The 11,220-nt window shown below is 38.1% G+C and overlaps 1 protein-coding gene across 2 annotated transcripts in view; it reads left to right on the top strand.

The window, feature by feature from the left end:
* The window catches only part of LRRC4C (leucine rich repeat containing 4C), a 182,212-nt gene that overhangs the window by 147,932 nt on the left and 23,060 nt on the right, over positions 1-11,220 (top strand). Inside the window, exon 2 of one of the 2 annotated variants that reach the window (XM_017868813.1) lies at positions 6,874-6,934. The exons of the other annotated variant lie outside the window; for it this stretch is intronic. The gene's annotated coding sequence lies outside the window, so the exon portion shown is untranslated. The remainder of the gene's footprint in view (positions 1-6,873; positions 6,935-11,220) is intronic. 2 annotated transcript variants of the gene reach the window in all.

The raw sequence follows: 11,220 nt of genomic DNA on the forward strand, positions 1-11,220 counted from the left end.
CAAGTGGAGGTCAGTACCCACTATTAAATGGAGAGAAGGGCTAATGAAGTTGGGAAAATGTCAGACACTTGCAACATGAGGCACGAGCTACAGTCCCAACTGTTTTGGTAAAGAGAACACTTGGCTTTCTGATCATCTAGACATAACCATTGTCTAGTGGATTAAATCTAGGAGACTAGGTCCTTCCCAACAGGACCCACTTTAAGTAAAGTTTAAGTTTGAAAGCAATGACTTAATCTGATCCTGTGTGCTCTCAATGGTGCTATACCACTGCAACATAGAAAGTGCTATACCCAATGCCAGGCTGACACAGAGTTCCCACAGTATCTAGCTACCAGTGTTGAGCAGGAAGTCCATCACTCATGGTGTCATTATTCAACTTTTTATGCCTTGTCTACCTTATTATCAGTTTAAGAAGCTTAATGAGGATGTCTTAGTCCAACTCAGAAATTAAGGAAAGCATATCATCTGAGGATAAGGAATGTTGTTTTAGAATAATGTAAACCAGGAGGACTATTTTTAGATGACGGGAAGGTCTTAGAAGCCACTCCGTCAGGAACACCATTTTTCTGATTTTCTGCAGGTTGGAGAGTGTCTTTATGCAGCATCCTTCGGGGCTCTTTGTGACTATTTTCTAAGTTAGCTTAATGACAACAGAGACATGTGGATATTGTATTTTAAGGCTTACAGCCATTTTTGAGTTCCTTTAGACAGGGTCTGTTGAGGCATCCCCTCACAGGGTATAGCTTGTCTCATAGAAGTTATTTCAGCATTTTTCACTCTCTCTGACTTTCCCCTAGCTTTGCTTTTGTTATTGTTAGGTGTATATTTTGAAAATGACAAACAATCAGGTTGAGGAAAAGGTCTATAGTGTGTTTGTGTCTGTGGGCGTAAATGTGGAATAAATATATATAATGCACAGTGGCTGATATTTTGTGTCATTTATCTTCACTTGTGAAAAGAGATGGGATAAGTCACTGACGACTGTTCCAGTCCTGATCCATCCTTCATCACTACACTCATGAAGATAAATGCCACATTTCAGGAGAGCACAGCTATCATGTGTCCTTTCAGACTGGAGAGTCAGATCGGTTAGAGCAAGAGGTCAATCAGGCGCTGTTACTTAAAAATCAAGGACATTTTATATATACCATCTCCTACCCCATATACTTTGCTCTCTCCTATTAAACTAGGGTACTTCTAGCAGCCAGAGAGATGATTTGGTAGCCTTTATAATTTCATCTATGTCTACAGATATGCATTTAATTTAAACAATCCATTTCCTGGTATATGCCCAGCATAGAGCTTTGCAGTGACAATGCACTGATCAAAAGAATATCCTCCTGGTCCTTATACTGATACATATCAAAATGAAGCAAACACTATGGAAAAAATAATAATAAAGTGTTTTGTTTTGTTTTTTTTTTTCCCTGTGAGCAAGTTAAGTGAGAAAGGAGTAAGTGAGAACTGTTGAGAAGTGGTAATATTTAAACTGCTATATTAGAGAAAACAGTATGGACACTTTATCTTTCCCTATTGTACAAATGGCAGCATGACTGGATTTTAAGCTATGGTAAGGCAAATGGATGAATTCTCTGCTCTAGCTTGTAGACCCTGTTATAGGTAATCAATAGATAAGACCCCTTTATAACTCAGTAACTGAATGAACTGTTCCGGTTTTAATTTTAATTACCCATTCACAAATTGAATGTTTGAGGTTAGAAGAATTTACATTGAAATAAAAGTATTGGCTTTTTCCCCCTTGGTTGGGACATAAAAGTTTATGTAACTAGACATAAGCCGAAAAGGATTTCCACAGATCCTAGAAATTTGATTGGCCAACTGGGTGTTTCTAAAATCATTATTTCTCTTTGGAAACTATTGTTTTGAACCACATGAAACTGTTGATAGTCACCAGTTTTTGACCTAGGAGATGACAATTTGATGAGATTCTCTGTAATCATGGTAATTGATTATATAATTTAAATTTTGGGATATGCTTTAGTTGTTTTTTCTATATGTAAGCTTATTTCACCAAATAAACTATTTCATTATCTTATTCAAGAAACATTTATTGAACACATATTACACAGCAGGTACTGCGGTGTATGCATGCCCATGGAATGGAATATGTTGGCTGTCCTAGTGGGGCATGCAGTCTAATAAGTCGGAAAGACACATAAGCAAGCAAGTATGAGATAGAAAAGCAGCACACTGATTGATAGTTGATCAATAAATGTTCTTTCCCTTCTCACAATGGACATAGAAGTGCAATGTGTTAAAGGAACACAGAAGAATGAGTCTCTATAAATTTACACAACCTGGAAGGATTCATTGCAGAAAATACCTCCTGTTTACCTTGTGTTAAAAGACCGTGTAATAGGCAGATAACTAGCCTAAGGCTTCAAATATTTGACTTCTTATGTTAACTCATCACATATTAGGGCTTTTTTTTTAAACCTTAACAACATTATTTAACTTTCTTATACTTTAACTTTCTTAACTGCAAAATGAAAATTGTAATCTCGTTTGCCTTCCTCCTTTATTTGTTGAGGGTCAGATAGGATAATTCACATGAAACAATTTTTCAAATTATAATTTATAATATTAACAAAAAATACAATCTTCATCATCATCTTTCTTATTACCAGTCTTGTTTTCAACAACACCTTTCAACAAAGTGCTATGTAAAAGATCAAGGAGGATAATCACCTTGATTTGTATTTTCCCAAGTCCAGGCTTAATAATACATTCGGGGATGAGTACCACATTTGGCCTTAAATAATCATTTTAGAAAAGTAGATGAGTTGTTTAGCCATTTGTAAGTGTTTCGAGCAGTGCTCAATAAATAGTGAATGAAGGGTCTGCTGGTAGCAAATGGATAATTATGTTCAGCATTTTTTTAATGAAGGAGAATTTAGAAAAATACATACAATTCAAAGAAATTAACTCTCAGATAATAATAATTCCCATTATTAGAGAATGTATGACATGCCAGGCTTGTTGGTTTATGGGTATCATCTCATTTCAAGTTTAGAACAACCTTTTGAAGTTGACTCTATTCTTATCACTAATTTTACAGATGAGGGAATTGAAACCTAAAAATTTATATAACTTCCCGCAAGTCACAAAATGACTATCTCCGATGATAGAATTTATGAGCTTAACTGCTGTACTTTTTACAGCTCTGATCTAGCTATTGTTACCACCCCCATGTTTATACTCTCCTTCATACTTAGTAATCCCCATTTTCTCCAGAAACACCCTCAAGGAAGGCACTCATCTCTCTGAGCTTTAGTTTCCTCACCTATAAAATCGGGCTACTTTTGGAGATTCATCAATAAACAAATCATATAAACTCCATATCCTGGGAACTCATATTCTAGTTGGAGGAGACAGAAAATAAATATGTACATGTTATCTCTACTTTTGAGATGTTTTATCAACAGAAATAAAACAGAATAAGGGGACAGAGAATGATGAGAACAAGAGTGATTATGTTTTAAGCAGCATAACCAGGGAAGACCTCTCTGAGCAAGTTTAGCAGAGCCCTGAAGGAAATGAAGAAGCAAAGTATACAGGTATTTGCATGAAAGGTGGCACTATTGTCATGGAGTGCAGGCATAGGTATAGGTCTGTCTGGATGAAGGGCATTCCAGGCAGACGAACAGCATGTGCAGGGTTCCTGAGAAAGCACTATGCTTGCTGTGCAGGAGAAACAATCAGGAGCCAGTGTGGTGGTCAGAGTGGAGTGAATATGAGCGATAGTTGTAGGAAAATGAGATCAAACAACCAGGAGAGAGGTAGGAAAAAAATTATGAATGGTCATTAGGACTTTAATATTACTCTGAGTGTTGTGAGAAGCCATTGAGCATTGAGAAGGAATACGATCTGACTCTAATTCAAATAGGATCCCTCCACTGTGTGGAGAAATTAGAAGCAGGAAACCCAGATATTGGACGAGACTATGGAATACTCCAGTTATCCAGATAGAAATTGGACCAAGACAAAGCAATAGATGTGTTTGGAGAAAAAACCAGAATACTGATACACAGAATTTCCAATACATGGGTGATAGGATATAAAGGTGATAAGGTATAGAGGTGATACAATCCAAAAACAGAATGTATGAGACTAAAAAAAAGTTGCAAGGTAGACATTGGCCTGAGCTACTAGAAAAATCATTCCTGAAATGGTGCTTGGCACACAGTAAGAGCTTAAAATGTTTAGTTGTATGAAGGAATGAATTCAACTGCCATTAGAAAAAGTCTTTGTTGGGTTAAATCAAAATGCAGAGTTTGACTGTAGACAGGTTGATTTTTGAATCCTCCAAGTGGAGGTCTTGAATAAGCAGTAGTACATACAAGTCTGCGAGTCAGCTGGAGATTTAAGTTTGGTGGTCTTCAGTTTATAGATGGTGTTTAAAAGCATTATACAATCACCTAGAGAGTGCGTGTAGATAAATAAGAGGTCCACTGATTTGAGACCTGGGGCGCTCCAAGGTTCATTGGCCTGTGAGACAAGACATAACTAGCAGTGGATGTTGAGCAGAGTTATCACTGAGGCAAGAAGAGAGGCAAGGGAGTTGTTTCATAGGAGCCAAGTGAAAAAGGTGTTTCATAAAGGACAGAATGATCATTATGTCAAACATTAATAATTTTTGCCTAATATGAAAATTGAGAGCTGGCTATTTGATTTAGCAATAAACATGTTTTCACTTGCCACCTTTTCTTTGCCTAACACACTAATTGTTACCTATGGCCTTCCTCTAAAGTTATAAATCTCAGGCACATTACATTCCAATTCATATTTCATATATCCTGTTGAAGAGTAGTTAATACTTCTTGAAACCATGAGCTATGGGAAAACATTTTATAAGATTGAGTTTTTTTTCTCTTTTTTTTTTTTGAATCTCAATGTGTCTGTGTCACCCAGACCAGAGTGCAGTGGCATGATCTTGGCTCTCTGCCACCTCCACCTACCAAGTCCAAGCCATTCTCCTGCCTCAGCCTCCCGAGTAGCTGGGAATACAGGTGGTGCCACCATACTGGCTAATTTTTGTATTTTTAATGGAGACAGGGTTTCGCCATGTTGATCAGGCTGGTCTCGAACTCCTGACATCAGGTAATCCACCCACCTCGGCTTCCCAGAGTGCTGGGATTACAGGTGTGAGCCACTGCGCCTGGCTGAGTTATCCATTTATTTTAAACCTATGGACAGAAAATCCACATATCATCTCTAAAATAAATTTTGATCATATTCAGTTTTACTTGTGTAATAATAACATTCATTAGTGATATATTGCTATGACATTCAAAAAGCATTTTTATTTACCTTGTCTGTTCCAAACAAAATCATCTAATACAGTAAAATGCCCAGCTGTGAAGCTTACACTGTCAGATTATACCACCTGCTAACAACTTTTTGTTGGAGTCAGTCATAGCCGTGGGCTTCACTCCTCCTTGTCCCTTGAAGATTTTAACATCTGCCTCCCTGTTGTTCTCTCCATACTAACTCTTGATAGGCTTCTTAGTGATTTTAATATCCATGTCAGTCCCTTGATCTTGATTACTAATTGTGAGGGATCTTTCTATCTGCAGTTGCTCTGGGTCTCCTTTTTGTACAGTCCCTACCAACTATATTTCCAATGTTGGATGACCTGCATTTGTTGGAATTACAGAAAGTTTCTTTTACTTCATTATACTTTGTAAAATGTGAGCTCAGCTGGGCGCGGTGGCGCGTGCCTGTAGTCCCAGCTACTAGGGAGGCTGAGGCTGGAGGATGGCTTGAGTCCAGGAGTTCTGGGCTGTAGTGCGCTATGCCGATCGGGTGTCCGCACTAAGTTCAGCATCAATATGGTGACCTCCCGGGAGCGGGGGACCACCAGGTTGCCTAAGGAGGGGTGAACCGGCCCAGGTCGGAAAATGTGAGCTCTGTCTCTTAGGATCTCTTTGCTTTAAGTACTGTGCATTCCCTCAGTCTCAGATTCTAATTTTTATTCTGCCAGTGCCACAGGAGTAGTGGGGTGAGATGAGAGATGTGTAGGGCGAGGAAAGATTTTATGTCTTCCTTGTTTGGGGATGTGGTGTTGGTGGTGGGCAATCCCAAATAGAGTTTGCAGCAGATGCCTGTGTCAAACTCTTAACATCCCATTTGACTTTAATAATGGAGTTTTCTATTTAACTGTTTCCTATCCATCATTATAATGCATTATCTGATTTAATCTTATGATGCGGTTCTGATCAGGACACTAGATCAGAGAGAAAATGTGACTTACTTAAGGTCATGTATCTAATAAGTCAGAACCAAGTATAGACTACATTTCTTCTGAATCCAAATGCATTTTTTTTATTGGCATTACAAAATGCATTGTTCAAAATGGCCAGTAGTTAAGAGAGTTGCTTTGGCTTTCTGCCCAGGATAGTGTTAAAATACAGTGGCAATTCAATAAATGTCATCAGTGGTGTCTGTGGTAATGGTTGTGGTGGTGGCAGATCAAGAATTGTCCTGAATTATTCTAATAGATGCTTTTATTTTCTTCTTCTTCTTTTTTTTTTTTTTTTCTAGATTGGCAAACACACTGCCTATTTACAGCATAGAGACCCCAGTGGAGAGCTAGGTGGGTGATGATTCATACTAAATCTTTCCCACAGTATACTGAACACTACAACTGCAGCTAATATGAAATGACTCATTAAACACTGTCAAATCTGATAATGGCAACGACTGGTTTTGCTAGCACGAGCAATTTGTGGGAAGTCCAGCTACTGCAAACCACTACTGAATTTCAAAATACAAGCTGCAATATAGTAGAAAAGACATATCCACTGAGTCATATTTGCAAATTTCTTGTGTTTCTCTTTGCCACTTTAGAAACAGCCTCATGTTCCCCGCTTGACTCAAGAGATGACTTTCCTTGGGATTCACTTATCTGGTGAGTGTTTCCTCATTCAGTCATATTTTATGGGCTAAATATTTTATAAGAGTATTGGTGGATTATGGACAGAACTGGAAATGTGGTTCTCCCGTGGCAATATTTCTGAAGCTCCCTCTTTACACCACCATCCACCAGCAAACCATCCCATACACATAAACGTATTTACCTTGTGTAGCATAGTTCCCATGAGTGGTAGTCCTGTCTTCAGAGAGATAAGATGAGGAGGTAGCAGGAGGCAGGAACACTGACTCTTTGCTCTGTGATTTATTGTATCGTCATTAAATTGTAATGTCCTTGAAGGCAGGATTCTAACTTATTTAGCTACTTAGTACCTATGAGCCATAGTTGGCCCTTTATAAATATTTGACAAAATTAATGCGCTTCCTTCCAAAAACTTTATTATTAAGGCAGGAACTGGAGTTTAACCTTCTTGTCTCCCTTGTCCCTGGTACAGTGACTGACACATAATAGGAGGAAAAGTACATGTTTGTCTAGTGAAAAAACAAAGGTGCAAATGAGTTCATCAATTAGATGGTTTCCTGCAGCCAAATTAATACCTAAGCAAATGATTTTCAACCATCAGAGACAGAACAGTGATGGCCTCACATCATGTTTCTTCAGACCCCCAGGAGTAATGCCCTAAAAGTAGTTGTTTATTTTGGAAGGCAAAAGCTAATCTGAAGCTATTTTCTTTAGTTTTATATTCAAATACCTATAAAACAGAAAAACACCAGAGACCTATTCATTGCTCACAAATGATCTATGGGGCAATAATGTGCTTGTTTTCCCAGCTGTGCTGCACTTTGGTGCTATCTTGGGTTTAATTGAAAATACGCTGTGACCTTGGTTTTGTTCACTGGGCATGTGGGGGTAGAATTGGCATGGCCTCTATCATGCCAACTATCTAAAAGGAAGAATTCCCTTTTAATGAATGTCATTTGACTAATTTGGGGTTCGCCTGAAGGAAATAATGTGTGAAGTCCCATAAAAAACAAAAAACAAAACAAACAAACAAAAAAACAAGATGAGTTTTATTCGCATGCAATGCACATGGAGTTAATGATTTAAAAAAAGAAATCAACTTTTTATTTTGCCATACCTATTTGTTGAATTCTAAATGCTATCAGTATGATAATAGTATTGTCCCTAACTGTCTCATGTTTCATCATAATTAAATAAACAGCTTGTGAATTGCAGTCCAAAAAATGTCTGTGTTCCACTCCTAACTTAAGGGGTTTCCATAGAAACTGTGAGCAGCAAGTTTAACTGACATTTATTGGACTTGAGGCTATATGCAGCATTGATAGCTCACTGTTTTCCTCTCTAGTACTCTGTGTACGTGTCTTTTCTTCCTTTAACCCTCCGAAACTATTTTCCCCTCAGTTCTCACCTCCTCCTCTTCTTCCTCCCTCTCTTTCTCTTATTAGCAATGAGGAAGTAATTTGGACTTAGTTAGATTTAACAAATGCAATAATACTCAAATGGGCTCTGATACTTAAGTGTAATTGTGTTATTAGCTGGAAATGTTTTTCTTCAAAAATGAAAGAATTGGGAGTGAAGTTTACTAAGATAGCACACATTGGTAAGTAGGAACTCTTGGCTGTCACTTGGAAGTTTGTAGTCTGTGTGTCATAATCCACATTCATATCCAGCTGTGGCTTGCTCTTTATTTATTCAACCCAGACTGATATTTCTCCCGAGTCCTTATTTTCCTCCTGGAGAATAAAAACTGTGTGCTGATCATAATTCAAGAGAAAGTAAGAATTTACTTAGGAAAGATAAAATGTACTATATATTGAGTACCTACTGTGCAACATATATTTTGCTATGTACTTTTACTGATATTTTCTAGTTAACCCTACAAAATTCACTGCCAGATAGCATGTGGAAGGAAAATGAATCTGGAGCTGGCAGTTCAAGTTCAGGCCCCACCACAGAGTGACTGTAAAACCTTAAACATGGTACTTTAATGCTTTGTCTTGGTTGCTCAAAGACAAAATGGATAGGAGTACTTCTAAGCCATGAGGTTTGGTTAGGATTAGATGTGAGACTACAGCTAGTACATCATAGTAGTAGTGCTAGTCTTCATCCCTTTAAAAATGAGGAAAACAAGTTGCCAAAAGAATATGTCATTCAGCTTGGACAATATAGCAAGACCCCATCTCTATAAAAAAATTTAAAAGCAACCAGGTGTGGTAGCATGCACCTATAGTCCAGCTACTTTGAAGGGAGGCTGAGGTAGGAAGATCACTTGAGCCCAGAAGTTCAAGGTTACGGTGAGCTATGATCACACTATTGCACTCTAGCCTGAGTGGCAGGCAAGACTCTGTCTCTGAAAAAAAAAAAAGGAAAAAAGAAAAAAAAGTCACTTATCCAAATTTACATAGCTAGCAGAAGATATGTCTACACAGTACAGTGGCTAAAAGGAGGTGGATTTGGACAGTACTAATTTTGTGATCTGGGTTAAGTGACAAACTTACAGAGCATCTGGCTGCTAATGTTCTTCATGGGGTTGTTGTGAGAATTAAATAAAACTGTGTATGTAAGTTAGTGCCTGTCATGGAAAGCATACCTTGTTTTTTGATCTCTTTGTCTCCTTTCCTCCCCTCACTTTTCTGATTTATTTTGGTTTTGTGTGAATTCAAAGTTTGAAAATGATTGATCCCCAAAGTCTATCTAATACTTACAGTTTAAAGTGATCTTACAATTCATAAACTATCTCAAGTTATCCTGATAACAATGAGAAAGGAAAGACAGATGCTACCACACACATTTTATAGGTTAGGAAAAGGAGAGATCTTTAATATAGTGAATGAAGAAGCTGAGGTTTTACCTAATTCCCCGGAGTCCTTTTTATAATTAAAATTTCCAACTCCATTGTTCTTAATTTGGATCCTATATTCACAGCTTTTAAGACTAAAACCCAACAGATATTAACTCCCCTTTCTAATGAATGTGAGAGGAAGACACTTTTGGTCAAGAAGAAGGAAAAGGAGACAAGGAGAGGGTAGTCTCTTGCAGTCCTGTTTCCAGGTCATTCTTTTTGGATCTGAAGGGACATGTGGAAATGTAATTCTCAATTTCAGGGATAAATGAGGCAATGACTTTGTGCGACAATATGCCTATGTTGCTGGCTAGAGAAAAGGGGTGAAGTTAAGAGAAAAAGCAAAAAAATAAAAATAAAAATCCAGATATCAATCAGCGATGTTGATTGACACGTGGTGAATTCATTACTAGGTTACTAGGAAGAGGAAGTGTGAGAGTGCAGCTAGGACAAGAGTCTGATAAGACATGATTACTGGTAAAAGTGATAGTTCCTATTCTCACATACACACACACACACACGTGCCCACATGCATACATAGGTGTACAGGTTTAATCAAAATAAACACTTCTTTAAATTAAAATGTTGTTGTTTCAAAGAGCTCATATTGGAGATAAAAATGATAGCTCTAGCTTTTTTTGTTGTTGTATGCTTATACTTGCCTTATTATTAGAATATTGATTCTCAACAAAAGCAAAATCAAAAACAAAACAAAAAGAATATTGATTCCATGTTATCTTTGGAAGAACCTTAAGCTACTATGTCCATTTGGTGAGTGCTAGTTCAGTTAAAACTAAGTAATATAATCTCTAAAGCCAATTATCTGCCACACAGAAATAACAATATGTCACAGTGTACTGAAAGTGCGATCAAGTAATGGTGCTGCAGGCAAGCCCTCTGTTCTGGAACTCCCACTTTTCCCCAGGATTCCTCCATAAGTTATATGATGCATGGCAACATTACAAAATTGGTGAAGCTGAATTTCTTAACTAGTTCTTAGATGAAAGTTAATTACAAATAGAAGTTTTAGTATTTTTCTTCCATGCCCTCACAGATCATCTTGGTAGCCTTGGGATTGAAGAGAGTAGGTAAGAAAAGTCTCTGTGGATGGGCCGGGTGTGGTGGCTGATGCCTGTAATCCCAGCACTTCGGGAGGCTGAGGCGGGCAGGTCACGAGGTCAGGAGATCAAGACCCTCCTGGCTAACACAGTGAAACCCCGTCTCTACTAAAATACAAAAAAAAAAAAAAAAAAAATAGCCCAGCATGGTGGCAGGCACCTGTAGTCCCAGCTACTCGGGAGGCTGAGGCAGGAGAATGGCGTGAACCCAGGAGGCAGAGCTTGCAGTGAGCTGAGATCTCGCCACCGCACTCCAGCCTGGGCAACAGAGCGAGACATCATCTAAAAAGAAAGAAAGAAAGAAAGAAAGAGAGAAAGAGAGAGAGAGAGAGAGAGAGAGA

Source organism: Rhinopithecus bieti, unplaced genomic scaffold (genome assembly GCF_001698545.2).
Source record: "Rhinopithecus bieti isolate Rb0 unplaced genomic scaffold, ASM169854v2 scaffold_388, whole genome shotgun sequence".
Taxonomy (NCBI): Eukaryota; Metazoa; Chordata; class Mammalia; order Primates; family Cercopithecidae; genus Rhinopithecus; species Rhinopithecus bieti.